We start from the raw sequence: 15,491 nt of genomic DNA on the forward strand, positions 1-15,491 counted from the left end.
CAGGGTCTTGCTTGGGGTTTTTCAGGAGTGGAGGATCTGGCCTGTCTTCAGAGTTTCAGCGAAGATGCCTTGAGTGATGGAGGTGTTGATGTTGGTAAGAATGAGATAACTTCTCCAGAGAGGGCTTTGATGAAGATTGAGGGTAAGACAACATCTCAATATGGGGTGGATTTGAGAATGTTAAAGATATTGTGAGTTCTTTGAGAGACAGGGGTTTAATAATGGCCATTGTGGGTTGCAGCAGGGAGGAGTGGGTGTTAGTAGAGCGGCAGTTTAGTATTGATGATGTGCTGTCTGATATTCTGTACTTTTTCACTGATGAAGAGGTTAATGTCACTTCATTCAAGTAGAGGGGTAATGGAGTGTTTGATTGTTTTGAAGAGTGTTCTGCTTCTGTTGGCAGCTTCACTGATGGTCTTGGAATATTGCTTGGCTTTGGCTCATACATGTTGTCTGCTTGTTAGCAGATGAACCTCAGTAGTATCAGATCTTCAGGGATTCTGTTTTTCTTCTATTTTCTTTCCTATCTGAAAATAGAGCACTTATTTTATGCATGGTTTTTGGAGGCCAAAGTGCAGAAATGTTGGCTTGCACATTCATTTTTTAGTTTGAACATAGGTGTTCATATTGTTTTCCAAACCTTCTGATGTCATGCTGAGAGATTACCTCCAGAACATTCCTCCAGGTTGGTTATCTTCTCAACAAAAGGATAAATACAACACTATGGACACAATTGTAGCAGTGACAGCTGAAAGTCTCCAGTGTCCTTTGAAAGCAGCGGTTGCTGTTACAGATGTCCACTCTTCCTGTGCAGTGCTCCAGTCCCTGAATTTCCCTTGTCTCCAATTACACAAATCACAAATAGTGAAACGATCATTAAGATGGGTTAATATTGAACAACATGCCTTTGTCAACTGGCATGGTTGTTCTAAGGTCACAAGAGTGCAGCTTTGTGACTTTGCAAAATTGGTGGGTTTTTTGCAACTTTACTGGTGTCTTCCTGGGGAAAATAAGTGAGGCAGGATATTGTTCCTTTTTCTGGGTGATATTTCTCCTGCTATTAATACAATTAGCAGAGTTTTTTTACACAGAGTCTCCTTTTTTCAGTATTTGTCAATTGCTTTTATTTTTAAAACAAATTGCACAAAAGTGGACGATTGTTAGCTTCCAAACATCACAAACCCCGAACATAAACCACTGTTCTGTAAATGAGGAAAGTCGGCTTGTTAAATGGTAGCGGCAGTGTCAGTCGATAACCTTTCAAGTATTGCCCGGCGGTAATCGCCTCTCATACCACTCGATAATTTACCAATGAAAGAGGCAGGCGCCGGAGACTGGAAGGCAGGAAACAAAGTTTTATTCCGTCGGAGCAGAACACATCAGATCAGACAGCAAGGTATCGTCACGAGGTGCTCTAACCGCATCTCTGAGACCTGGTCTCTTATACACACGTTTATGGCTTTATTGCATGGTTATTGTACATGGCACATTCTTGAGATTACTTTGATGTATAAAAGAACGTCTTCGGAATCCCCACTTCGAACTCGTTCCCACACATATCTACAGTGGAAGTCCCCACCCCATCTACAGTAGGAGATGGCTATCACGCAGCTGGACATTCCGCCAATTCCCGGGGGTGTGTGCAACCGGCCGGGTCTCAGGGGGTAGGGGCTTTGATCCACTGTAATCCCTTTGATGTGGGGTGTTTCCCTTACAGTAGGGGCAATAAACTGCATCCGCAGGGCTAGGTGATGGCCTGGGATCGGTTCGGACAATGGGGCGCAGAGGAAGGGGGTTATCAAAAGAGAGGCATGACCATGTATGGGATGTCGGTCAGGCGTGGGATGTGGTTCAATGGCAGGGTCGCGCAGAATGAGAGGGTTTATGGCCCGTGTATGAGAGAGCGATGGTGGCTGGCGCGCGGGAGATGCTCGCAGCGCCAGGGGAACGCGCTGGCGACCGAAAAATGAGCGGGGAGAGAGTGGGGTGCCTAAAATGGCGGCCGTGCGTTCGCTGTGCGTGGCGCTGGGGAGAGGCAAGATGGCGCAGATAATGTTCAGTTTACAAGCTAAATTTCCACAGTCCTCCCTTTTAACATATCTCGCCAGCTTGTCTAGTTCGGATCTATCCCCATAATACTACGAATTTCCACCTCATACAGAGCTTTCATTCGCTCTGTTTCAAAGTCCAAAGTCTTAGGGCAGATGCAGTTCATAAAAAGCGAACATAAAGGTGGCAGACACTGAATCCCCAAGCAACATCCACATAGTATCACAATCGGTATTAGGATAAATGAAAACAGCCTCCATCCCCAACTTTTAATAGTGTCCCAAAACCAACTCCCCAGTGACCATTCTTCTTGCTCTTGATGGACCTCTGCGGATAGTCTGTGGAGGTGTTCAATTGCTTTGTAGACTGAGGGTGAGTTATCCGCTACGTAGGTACAACAGCTGGACCCAATGATGCGGCATGCTCCTCCACGATCGGCCAGAACCACATCTAGAACGAGGCGGTTCTGAAGAGCCACTAGGCGGACGGCCTGGAGCTCGGCGGTGTTGTTGGCGAGGATGCCGGCCGTAATGTTCATCGCCGTTTCGACTGCCTGGGTTAAGTGGCGGATGGCACGGCTGTTTGCCATTGGACCCCAGAGTGGAACAAGACCTTTTACTGCGTCCATGAACTGCGCTCCGGCGGAGTCGGCTTGCACAATGTCTTTGGCACGTTTCTGTCGGTGATGGTTTGCTGGAGCCACATATGTCGGAGGAAGGACAAAGGCGATGTAGCAGGTGCCTCCCCAACCTTTCGGAAGCCAGGTGTAGGCCTTAGTACCACAGACGAAGTACATATTCGGGGAGGCAACAAAGGAAGGTGGATCAACTGAGTCCAATGTTCAGGTGATGAGGCAGGAGCTGTGGCCCACCAGCTGCGTTCCCAGGCCTTCGAGGCACACAAATCCAGTGATGTTGATGACGGATAGGGCCACTGTCAGGGTGGCGGCCGTTCGTTTCCGGAGGTAAGAGAAGGTGGGTCTGGCTGGGTTGTTGAACACTTGCATTTCAACTCGTTCTTTGGCAGGGATGTCGATGTGAAAGGAAGTGTTTGACCTCAGAGGACAGAAGGGGGCAGAAGTTCTTCCAGTTTTGTTCAGCCAGAACCCATGGTAGAAGTGTGACATAGTTCTGCCGGAAGTGGCATTGTCCTTGTAGCTTTCCTGCAGGAGGATTAGCCAGGCGAGGCAGGAGCCATGGACAGAAAAAGGTGAAGGGATGAAAGGGATAGAGTGTCCAGTGGCATGTGGTAGCAATCCACAGATCCAGCAATTAGTGGCGTTGGCGGCAAGATTGTGTTGGTGGAGCAACTGCACAAAAGAGTTATTCCAGAACTCCTTACGCCTTTCTCGGAGTTGGGGTGAAAGTGAGATCAGATGGTGTTCTTTCATGGTGGTAGGTTGAACGGTGGTCAGCAATGTCTTATGAGCGGGTGTGCTCTCCTCCATGATCCAGAAGGTGACCACGAGGAGAAGGCAAAAGAGAAGTGTAATGAAAAGTGCAATAGTCTTTGAGCTGTGCATTCTGTCAGTCTTTGGGTTTTTGTAGTGGATCTTCGGACGTCCGGTTGCTTCCATCATCTTCATGTCGGGCGCTTCCATCACCTTCAAGAGACTCGGTAGCGGGCAGAACCACAGACTTTGTTTAGTTTCTCTCCTGGTGGCCTTTGAGGTGACTAGGCTACCGCTCTGAGATTTCCACTTAGCCTGTGGTCTGCTTAGCCGAAGTTCCCTCCTTTCGTCGCAAGTTATACCCTTCCTTGGATGGCACGGTGGGATCGGGATATTTCACTAACTCAAGTGTCTCTGTATCTGGGCAGCGGCTCAGGGATGGTCGGTCTTTGTCCAGAAGTTCTTCTTGGGCGGTGATGTTGTCCGTGGTTGTCAGGGTCGGTGATACCTTCTTGCAGTGGTGTGCATGCAGCCAATTGCGTTTCCCCTCCACTCGAAGAGCTGTTCGGGTGGTGATCAGGACTTGCAGGGGGCCCGTCCACCGGGGCTCCAGACTCTTGGTGCGCTGGAAGTTACGCACTAAGACGAAGTCACCGGGTTGGATGTCGTGTCCGGGGCCCCTGGAAACATCGGGAATGGCGTGCAGCACCTGCTGATGGATAACAGACAACGTTTTAGTTAGGTTATACAAATAGTCAGACATGAGGACGTCCGGGACGTCGTGGATGGATGTTGGTTTTGGAGCAGCCCAAAGGTTCATGGGCCGCCCGAAAACGACCTCGTAGGGGGTTAAGTGGTGTTTAGTGGGGGTGGAACGCATTGATAGCAATGCTAGCGGGAGAGCGTCTGGCCATCTCAGTCCTGTGGTGGCGACTATTTTTGCTATCTTAAGCTTCAATGTGGCATTGTGTCGCTCAACCAAGCCTGCAGATTGGGGATGGAAGACCGCATGGAATTTCTGTTTTACACCCAACCCTTTTAAGATGAGTTGGATAACTTTGGCTACGAAGTGGGGGCCGTTGTCGCTCCACAAAATTCGACAAAGGCCGTATCGGGGGAAGAATTCCTTCAGTAGTACTTTTGCGGTAGTCATAGCGGTGTTGTCATGGGTTGGGTAGGCTTCCACCCACTTGCTGAAGGCACATACAACGACAAGTACGTACTTCAAACCTTGGCACCTTTCTAACTGGACATAGTCCATTTGTAGGACTTCAAAGGGGTGATTGGGGACCCCAAACCCTCCCCGGGGTACAGCAATTCCTTTCCCAGGGTTGTGTTGGAGGCATACTAGGCATTGTTGGACCAGACGTTTGGCTGAGTCTGGCATTTTGTCGTTGTACCAGACTTTGGAGATGAGTTCGATCATGGGGGCAGATCCTATGTGTGCGGGGGAGTGTGCCATGGTCAGCATGGGGATCAAGTATGAGTCTGGTAGCAACCATTTGCTCAAGTCTTTAGTTCGCCAGCAACCGTCATCGTCCTTCAATCCCACCCGGGCCCATTCAGTTAATTCGTGTGGTGTGCTGGCTAGTTGGATATCCCTAATCGTTTCCCTAGCATCCTTCCATTTCTCAGTTTGTGACCTGGTCACGTACATACGGGTCGTGGACCTATTCTCGGCTGTGGTTCGGGCAGTAATGTCAGCTAATGCATTTCCCTGTCCTATAATGTCTGTCACCTTCTTGTGTGCCTGGCATTTGATCACAGCTAACCGTGTGGGGAGGAGGACTGCTTCGGTCGGGGCAGAGACTAGATCTCCATGCAGGATGGGTGTGCCATGAGAAGTCAAGAATCCCCTCTCTTTCCATAAGAGCTCAAAGTGGTGAACTACCCCGAAGGCGTACTGACTGTCTGTGTAAATGTTTGCGGTTGTCCCTGCTGCCAGGATGCAGGCTCGTGTGAGAGCAATTAGTTCCGCCGCCTGTGCGGATCGCTGTGTGATGCGGGCTGTCTCAACAACTGTTCGGGCTGTGGTGACTGCATAGGCAGCTGAGGTGGTGCCATCGGGGAGCTTGATGCATGAGCCATCCACCCACAGTTCTCCGTCAGGGTCCGGGAAGGCAGTATCCCGGAGGTCAACCCTACTCTTGGTTTGTTCGTCGGTGAGGGTCACGCAGTCATGTATAGGGGACGCATTGGGGTCAGCGTCAGGGAGAGGCAGTAGAGTAGCTGGATTCAGAGTGGTGCATCGTTTCAATGTGATGTGGGGTGCAAGCAGAGTCAGTTCGTAACCAGTCAGTCGTGCGCTAGTCAGGTGTTGAGTCTTGGTTTGGTTCAGGAGGGTGTCAACCGCATGGGGTACCAATACTGTGAGGGGGTTTGAGAGCACGATCCCCTCACTTTGCCGGATAGAGACAGCAGCGGCGGCTACTGCTCGAAAGCAGGCGGGCAAAGCTCTGGCTACAGGGTCAAGAGTGGCAGAGAAGTAGGCACAAGGGCGTTGTTTAGGGCCTATGGACTGGGTTAGGACAGACAACGCACATCCCTCCCTTTCGTGGGTGTAGAGGGAGAAAGGTTTAGTGTAGTCTGGGGTTCCTAGGACTGGGGCCGAGCAGAGGGCGTCTCGTAATTCTTTGAAGGAGGATTGACATTCGGGTGTCCAGGGGAGGGGGAAGGGGACATCTTTAGCCAGCAGGGAAAGCAGAGGCTTTACGATAAGACTGAAGTCTGGCAACCATTGTCGACAAAAGGAGGTGAGGCCTACTAGGGACCGCACTTGCTTCTGAGTTTTGGGAACAGGGGTTTCTAGGATGGTCTGAATTCGGTCAGGGGTAAGTTTTCTCCCGTCTTTGGATAGTAGGTGGCCTAGATATGTTATTTGTGGTTTGCAGAATTGCAATTTCTTCCTGGAGACCTTGTGACCGTTCTCCGCGAGGAAGCGGAGGAGGTGAATGGTGGCTGTGACGGCAAGTGGAGTGGTGTCGGCTGCCAGAAGAATGTCATCGACGTACTGTATTAACACCACTCCATCGGGTAGTTGGACTGCATCTAGTTGTCTCTTGAGGGCTTGGCTATAAATGCTGGGACTCTCAGTGTAGCCTTGGGGTGCCCTACAGAATCTGTACGAACGGGCTTTTAAAGTGAAGCCGAACAGGTAGCGGCTGTCTGGGTGGATGGGGATGGAAAAGAATGCGTTCTTGAGATCAATAACAGTAAAGGTGGTGGCAGTGGATGGAATCAGGGTGAGGATGGTGGTGATGTCTGAGACCACGGGGTACTGAGGTATGACTACTTTGTTAACCTCTCGCAAGTCAACAATGAAACGGTATGCTTTCTCATCTCCCTCGCCTTGCTTCTTTACAATGGGTAAGATAGGGCTGTTGCAAACATTACTGACTACTTCTTCTACCACTCCTGCTTCGACTAGGGACTCGATGATTTCCACCAATGCCTTCTCGCCTTCGGGCGATATCCGATACTGTGGAAGCTTTGGGAGCACTGCGTCCGGTCGGACGGTTATGTGTACCGGGTCGATCACCATGCGCCCTACATCTGAGTCGGTTTTAGCCCATAGATGTGAAGGTAATGTGTCGAGTAGGGACATGTCAGCATCGGTTATAGAGAGCATACGCCGTGTGTGACAGAGTCTGGACAGATCTGGGTTATCGTGCAGGATGACTCGAACTCCGTCTGGGGAGCATCTGATGGTAGCTCGAAAATGTTTTAGCAAATCAAGTCCCATAATAGCATCGGGGGTGTTGGAGGAGAGCAGAAAGGTCGTGTCAGTGGTGTTATCTTCTAAGTCAAAGGGGATTGGTGCTGATAAGGGGTTAGTGGAGGGCGTTCCATCAAAGCCTATTGAGGTTACGTGTGAGCCAGACAAGGGTGTCCTAGGAATCAGTCGTTTAGATAACGCACTACGTGTCGCCCCAGTATCTACCAGGAATGGAGATTTTGTGCCCAAGACCTTAGCGGTGACGTAAGGACCTTGCTGGTCAACACGGAGTTCGACTGGATCCCTCCCTTGCCCCTGGCGGTCCTATGCGAAGTCATGGGTGCTTTCGTAGTCGGACTGCTGACATTGGTTTTGTCGGGGGCGATCAAAGGTGTTGGGTCTGCCTGGCCTGTCGTTGACGGCGTCGTTCGTGTACCCTCGTCCCTGTCCTCTATTTCTGGGATCATATGCTGTGTCTCTGGGGTCCCTATTTTTGTTCAATTCCAGAAGGACCGGGCACTGGGATTTCCAGTGTCCGAACCCTCTACAGAACGCACATTGGTTCCCATCTAAGTCTCTCCGTCCGTTGTAGGGTGCAGGTGTATGGTCTCTAGGGGGTAGCTTTCTAGGTGCGGTTGGTTGGTAATTCCCTTTCGGGGGTTCTCTTCCTATGGTCACCCCTTGCAACTGTGCTATCATTACCCTCTCCTTCAGTTCCTTTTTCTTCCTTTCTGACGCCCTATCGTTCTCATTCTTTTGGTTTTCGTAGTATTGGGCCTTCTGGAGGATAGCTGCGGGTTTGGAGGCTGCCCAACTACTCTCGCTGGTCTGTAGCTTCTGGGAAACTTCTTGTGACAGACCCTTCACATAATTCTGGACAAAGAGGTGATGTCCGGTTGCAGTGGTCATGTCCTGGCCACTATAATCGGAAAACACAGTCTCGAATCGGGAGAAGTATTCAGACACATCCTCCTGGGGTTTCTGGCGACAAGCCGTCACTATCGACCAGTCTCCCTTTCTTTCTGGGATTAGAGTCTTTAACTTCTGTACAATTTTGTCTGGGAGCTCCAATATGGCTTTCGGGGGTTTCTGTCCCGGTTCTCGCTGTTTATCTATGGTATCGAGTTGTACCCAGGTATATCCAAACGGCTCAGCATGGTCTACTTTCCGGATTTGTTTCCATACATCAGCCGGCAGACATAATCCGAAGAACAAGTCGATATCTGCTAAAGTCATTATTGTTGAGCCTAAGGCTGTACCTATATCGGTGTAGAAGGCAGTCGGGTTCTTTCTTAAGTCGGGTAGAGTTATTCTAAAGGTCAAAATATCTTGTCGGTCCCATGGCTGGTAGACCCAATTATATACAACCCTCCCCTTCGCATCTTGGTGGTTGATGTCGTCATGTGTTCCCAGACCTCGTGGGGGGACCCAGTAGGGGGCGGCCTCTTTGATGGGCATCATGGTATCAGTCCTTCCTTCCTGGGGCTTAGTCACTATGGGGGTTTCTGTTTTGGTTGTCTGTCCGTGTTCCTTAAGGTGTCGATAGACCTCGAGTGTACGAGTGAAGAGGTTCGTCACATCGCCCTCTCCTTCTTCCCCAATGTCTACCTTCCTATATAGGGCCGCTAAGCCTTCGGGACCTTTATCGTGGTACCTATCCTCATATGCATTCAGGGCGTGATAACAAAGTCGCACGACAAAGTGTCGTCTGCGGCTGTCTGCATACGAGTTATATACGTCTGTTATATACTCCTCACTTTCCTTACGCTCCACTAGTGTCTTTACTATCTTGTCGATTCCTGCTCGTTCGTCCTTCGTTAGTCGATTCATTCTGGTGGAATCTTTCTTTCTTATCTCAGGGTCATCCAACGTCATTGCCGACGTTGTGTTCAGTACAAGAGGCTCGGCCGGCGCAGAGGCCGTGAGGACCGAGGCCCCTGTACTGCTTTCGCTCGTGTTTGGGGGTTGTGGGTGTTGCACTACCGATTGGGAAGGTGCGTATGGAGGGGGCATGTAAATGATCGGGGGACCTAATAGTAATTCGTCATTCGTTCATTGCTTAGAGGACAACTCAGGGTAGAGCATAGAGGGGGTCCTAACAGCGTACTGGCCTGAGGTTTCGGGCTCTTGTCTTAGTTTAGTTTCCCTTCTCTCCTTTATTTCTTCTTCTAACTTTCTAGCGGCAAGGTGAGCTGCCTTTTGTAATTCCTTTTCTGCTTTTACTTCTTCCCTCTTTTTCCGTTGTGTTGCTTCCTTGCGCCACATGCCGATACTGTCAAGCATGGTAGGCGTCGTCTTATTGCTACGCAGAGCCATTTCTAGCACTTCTATCTTATGGTCGTCGAAGGATCCCATCAGTGGCCACTGACTCTCGGGGTCCTTCCTTGTATATTTATGCCATAGCTTGCTATAAGCTATGGCGACTAGTCCATATTTAGTGAACATGTCCTTATTAGGGGTGCCTTCCAGTGGAGCCGGATGGTCCACCTCTAATAAGCGGTCCGGGCAGAACCAACTACCAATCAGTGGGGAGAATATAGGCATGACGGGTTTCAACGGGGACAAAAGTCAGCACTACCTATCTTTTCACTGCTTGCAAAGACTAGACAGAATATCTCTATTCCTCGTTATTTGTAAGCAGAGAATACCTCCAAAGAACCAATATCGAACAACTAGTGTTCGGACAATCAATCAATCAATCAATGGCGAGATAAAGATAGGCACGACGGGTTTCAACGGGGACAAAAGTCTGCGTTACCTACCCTTCACTATCTGCAAAGGGAGAGAGAGAGAGAGTATTTCTACTCCTCCCCGTTTGTAGACAGCGAATATCTCAAAGAGAACAATCAATGAGCAATACTAGTATTTCCAAACAATCAATCAATTATTTTGCAATTTGTCGTGTTTCACGACCTTACCCGGACCGCGTGGACAGTTTCTCGTCTTCCGCCTCCAGCGCCCGATCGTCCTCTACTCTCCGTATTTGCCGCGGCACTCCTGATGGTTCCCAGTCAGGACCGTAGATCACTCGAGAGAGGTCTGCTCGGAACCAGTGAAGTTCGGATGATCGGCTGCCAGACGAGGGTCTATCGGGCAGGAGCTCTCCCGATCGTTGCAGTCGTTCACTCTGTCGTCAGGACCTCTCCCACTGGATCCACGTGTCGCTGATGGGCCCCACGCTTGGGACGCCAATTGTTAAATGGTAGCGGCAGTGTCAGTCGATAACCTTTCAAGTATTGCCCGGCGGTAATCGCCTCTCATACCACTCGATAATTTACCAATGAAAGAGGCAGGCGCCGGAGACTGGAAGCCAGGAAAGAAAGTTTTATTCCGTCGGAGCAGAACACATCAGATCAGACAGCAAGGTATCGTCACGAGGTGCTCTAACCGCATCTCTGAGACCTGGTCTCTTATACACACGTTTATGGCTTTATTGCATGGTTATTGTACATGGCACATTCTTGAGATTACTTTGATGTATAAAAGAACGTCTTCGGAATCCCCACTTCGAACTCGTTCCCACACATATCTACAGTGGATGTCCCCACCCCATCTACAGTAGGAGATGGCTATCACGCAGCTGGACATTCCGCCAATTCCCGGGGGTGTGTGCAACCGGCCGGGTCTCAGGGGGTAGGGGCTTTGATCCACTGTAATCCCTTTGATGTGGGGTGTTTCCCTTACAGTAGGGGCAATAAACTGCATCCGCAGGGCTAGGTGATGGCCTGGGATCGGTTCGGACAATGGGGCGCAGAGGAAGGGGGTTATCAAAAGAGAGGCATGACCATGTATGGGATGTCGGTCAGGCGTGGGATGTGGTTCAATGGCAGGGTCGCGCAGAATGAGAGGGTTTATGGCCCGTGTATGAGAGAGCGGGGGTGGCTGGCGCGCGGGGGATGCTCGCAGCGCCAGGGGAACGCGCTGGCGATCGAAAAATGAGCGGGGAGAGAGTGGGGTGCCTAAAATGGCGGCCGTGCGTTCGCTGTGCGTGGCGCTGGGGAGAGGCAAGATGGCGCAGATAATGTTCAGTTTACAAGCTAAATTTCCACAGGCTGCATTAAAAAGAGGATGTGTGAAATCTGTCGTGCTCACAGCTCACATCTGGTACGCCCAGAATTATAACGCAAGGAATAACAATTTGTTTTTAAACCAAGTCTAATCTCGTGTAATTCCTGACTTCAGAAACAGTGTAGAATGTATACAAGCAATAACTTGTGCGACATTTGTGCAATAGGGCAAACCTGGTTTACAATTTTCATGTAGTTGAACTTCCATGCGCATTTTGCGCAGTGATTAATTTGTAAAATATTAAGAGCAGGTGCTGTAATTTTGTTAGGAGGACACACACACTTCCCCGGCCCGCCCACTTCATCCGGTGGCCCCGCCCACTTCCTTATTGGCTCCACCCACATCCACAAGCCGCAACACGTCAGTCGCTTCCTCACTCCTTGAGTTCTACAATAAGCCTGAGACCTGGCTCTTCACATAAGCACCTTGGCACCTCACATCTACATACCTGCCCAAGTGCGTGGATATCCTCTCGGGTCATTAGTGTGCTATACAAATCAATATAACATAACTTAATATAAAATATGGAACACCTAAGAATTGTTGAATGGATTTTATATCCTAAGGGAACATATTTTTGAAACTTTAAAGTTATTGGGTGCTCCATCCCTTTGGATTTTAGAGCCCCCTCTCCTTGATTTCAAAGACACCTATGACAATAACTTAAAAGTGAACGCAAATTAGGGAATGTGTGTAAATCTCAAAATGCAGCTTTAGAAAAGTTAATTTGAGGACTTGAGGCAGCTTTACAAACTAAAGACAATGTGCTTGTACTGTGCTGTTTAAAAGATAGGAAGGGATGAAGGATGGAGTATATTACAGAAAGCAGCAACAAATGCAGGTAGGAAAGTAAGTACTGAAGTGAGGAAATAAATAAGTAATGGTTGAAAGAAGAAGGAAATAAGAAAAGAATGTGAAATGGAGAAATGAAGGGATAGAGGGAGAAAAGAAATGAATGTTGTGTGATGGATTAATAGAAAGAAGAAAAGAAAGGAGGAGGAAAAGACAAAGAAAAAGTTGAGGATATCAAAGGAAGAAATTAAAGAAGGGATGAAGGAAGGAGCAGGAAAAAAATTAAGTAAGGAACGAATGAAGGAAGAAGGAAGAAATGCACCAAGGGGGAAAGAAGGATGGGGAATGAATGAGGGTGTAAGGAAGCAAGAATAGAAAGAGGGAAGAAGGCATGGCTGGAGGTGCTGAGAAAGAGAAAAAGGAAAGGAAAAAGATGGGATAAAGGAAAGAAAGGAGGTCATGGGAATGGATACGAGTATGAAAAGTACTGGGTCAAGGTGGGACAGAGGGAATAATGACAATGTAATATTTCAAAGAAATTGAAAAACAAAAGATTAAAATACATTTCTGTGTCCTTATCACACCATGTATGTTTGTAAAGTACATACACACCAAAGGGGGCCTTAACGCCAAATTAAAAATGTTATTTTCCAACTGAATGGCACCAATTTTATCGACCTCAGAAAGATGAAAGACTGAGTGCCACACCATTATTTAAATTTATAATCGATATCAAACACAGATTCCTGGAATGGATTTATTAGCCCACTGAGGAACCAGACCCAGCAAAGCATTTCTTTAAATAAAACGTAAATAATGTAAACAGGAACTATCTATAACTAAATCTGTGGAAAAGGGCTGAAAGTTTTGGGCGAGTGCATGGTGGATTGAGCATTGTATGAAATCAAGAAGAGTCAGCTTATCATATCATCCGACACACACACAGATACTTCTCACAGAAGAGACGAGAAGTTAAACAACAGACTGTATTGAGACCTACTTCCTTGAGATATACAGTTGAAATATAGAAAGACAGCTAACAGTGTACTGACAACCCCACTACGGCAGCTAACAAGTGGAGAAGCTATCAGTTGCATTACAATGGTGCAAAGGTCACCGATGCAAGTATGACAAATGGGCCTCTATCAGTTGCCCCTTCACCCCGGGTCCAAGTGCCACTTCAGCCTGAAGCGTATTTCTGTCACTGGGACTCTCTCAGCGTCAGTAATGATTGGAAGCATATCTAAACTATATAATATAGATGAACTCAATACATACACCACAGATGCTTACCTTTTAAATGTGTGCTCGTTGCAAGTATTGTAGCATTCCAAACCTCTCAGGTGAATGTGACATGCACACTTTGTAAAGCCAAGAGGCAACCTTGAGCAAACTTTAAAGGGTTGTTTTACATATTTACTGCAAGCTCCTCTACTGTCCACTGTTTTATTTTACATGCTTTAGAAGATAATCATTTGTCAGTGCAATATATACATGAGACAGCCAAGATAAGGATAATAGAAATTGTAAAAATGTATTCATCATTTTCACAGCAAAATGCACACCTCTTCAATTTAATTGATTTTAACAAAACCACAAAATGAAATATTCTGGAGGCAGCCAACATGTGCTTTCAAGCTAAAGGTACTAATCTGTTAAATATGTTTAACAGTCCTAAAGGAATTTCACACTATTTAGAGAACATCGGTTTAGGGGTGTCGCTGTGCTGTGAAGTAAGTGAAGTACAGTGTTTTGCTACTATTCGACATCCTGCATGCTATGGTAGGTGCACCTCACAGTTTGGGAGTCTATACCTGAGCCCGTTACATGAGGATGGTCATGGAACTGAAGCACAGCAGACGGGGGTGACATCAGAGTCCCTTTCAGAGTCCCTGCAGAGTATGAAGGTATCATCACACACAGTCTATATGAAAGGCCTGCAGACCAGGAGGGTATCACGGTCAGTATCAGATTACAAAGACAGGAGAGTATCACAGTCAGAGTCTGAGTCTGCACCTTAGAGGTGAAAGAGTCACATTCAGTAAGAGAGGCCTAATGACTAGGAGCAAGGTACCACCGTCCATATCAAGAGCGCCACACTCCCCGTCCATATCAAAAGCACCACACTTCAGGCTACACATTTCAAGTCCTAGCTGAAAATCGCTGATGGGGTTTCTGCTGGAGATGTAGAGTGGGGCCTTGATGCCCCTCACAATCCACATTCCTCTACCTTTCCACCGGCTCTTAAACCCTCCTCATGCCTGCTTCTCATATAATAATTAACATGATATCCCAGCATGATTGTGTGAAAATGTGAAGCTCACCCCGCACCCCATTACTGACGAGGTACTTCCCTGTGTGCAAGGCCACAAAAGTTTTTCCTCCATAACTATGTTACATTTTAGATATTGGCCCAAAGTATACAAAGTTTTTTTAAAGCAACTAGTGATGAAAACGTCCACTAAATTTGAGCTCCAAAATCCCACTTTTAACTTGAAAATTCTCTCTCAAAACTTTTTTCTACACGTTAAACTTCCTCAAATGAAATAAGGCACAGTTGGTAAAGTTTTTATACTTTGTGAACCGAGTTAAGTAAAACATGCTGAATTTTGTGTGTGAAGTTTGCATACCTTGCCCACCTGTGACTCGATCATGAGCACCATCAGACTCCATATTGAAGGACCAGTGAGATGCAAAATCTTTACTAACAGCTTAAACATGCTTTAGTATTTTTGCTTATATTGACTTGTTCATTAGGTAAATTAACTTACTAGAGGTAATACTTGCTGTTTAATTTTATAACTGCTTTTTATATACTAACACTTCGTTGAGTACATCTGTGCAGGCAAAGGGGGCAGGATTAAGAGTGGGCCCGAAAACAGCCGGCCCATCAGACCATAAAACAGACCCACAAAGAGCCAAAATATTGGCCAATACACACCAGCCCATCAGGCACGATCTGATTGCCCTATACGCCAGTCCGCAATGGGAAAGTACAGTGAAAAGAGGAGGAGAAATCACTGCACTTAAGATGTCAAAATGAAGGGCTTAGATATCATGGTTCAGAGCTTCCTATTTAGGCGGGAGTGCTTTTTTTATAATCAAGAAAGCAGATTTATTTCTTCCAATTGAGTGCAAGTTCGAAATGGCACTTCTTTTCTGTCCCCAAATGTTGGCCCATGATGTCGAGGTCATTTTTGTAATCCTTTAATACTGGGCGCTCCCTCTCTGCCTTTCAAAGGCAGGTATTTCCCGCTCTCTCTTTTAGTAGTCTCTTCAGGAAGCTCACCATCATTTCGAGCAACCACTTTCTGTGGTCTCATCTTAACTACAATGGGATCTCCCGCCCAGAAATGCCCTCACCCTCCAAAAATGTTTAAAATCAATTGAATTCAACGTTGGCGCAGGTAGGCTGCCAAAGGCTGAAATGCGAGCATAGAAACTGGGCCCCACTCCCCCTGGCTAGGTAAGAACGAA

Source organism: Triturus cristatus, chromosome 11 (genome assembly GCF_964204655.1).
Source record: "Triturus cristatus chromosome 11, aTriCri1.1, whole genome shotgun sequence".
NCBI classification, from domain to species: domain Eukaryota; kingdom Metazoa; phylum Chordata; class Amphibia; order Caudata; family Salamandridae; genus Triturus; species Triturus cristatus.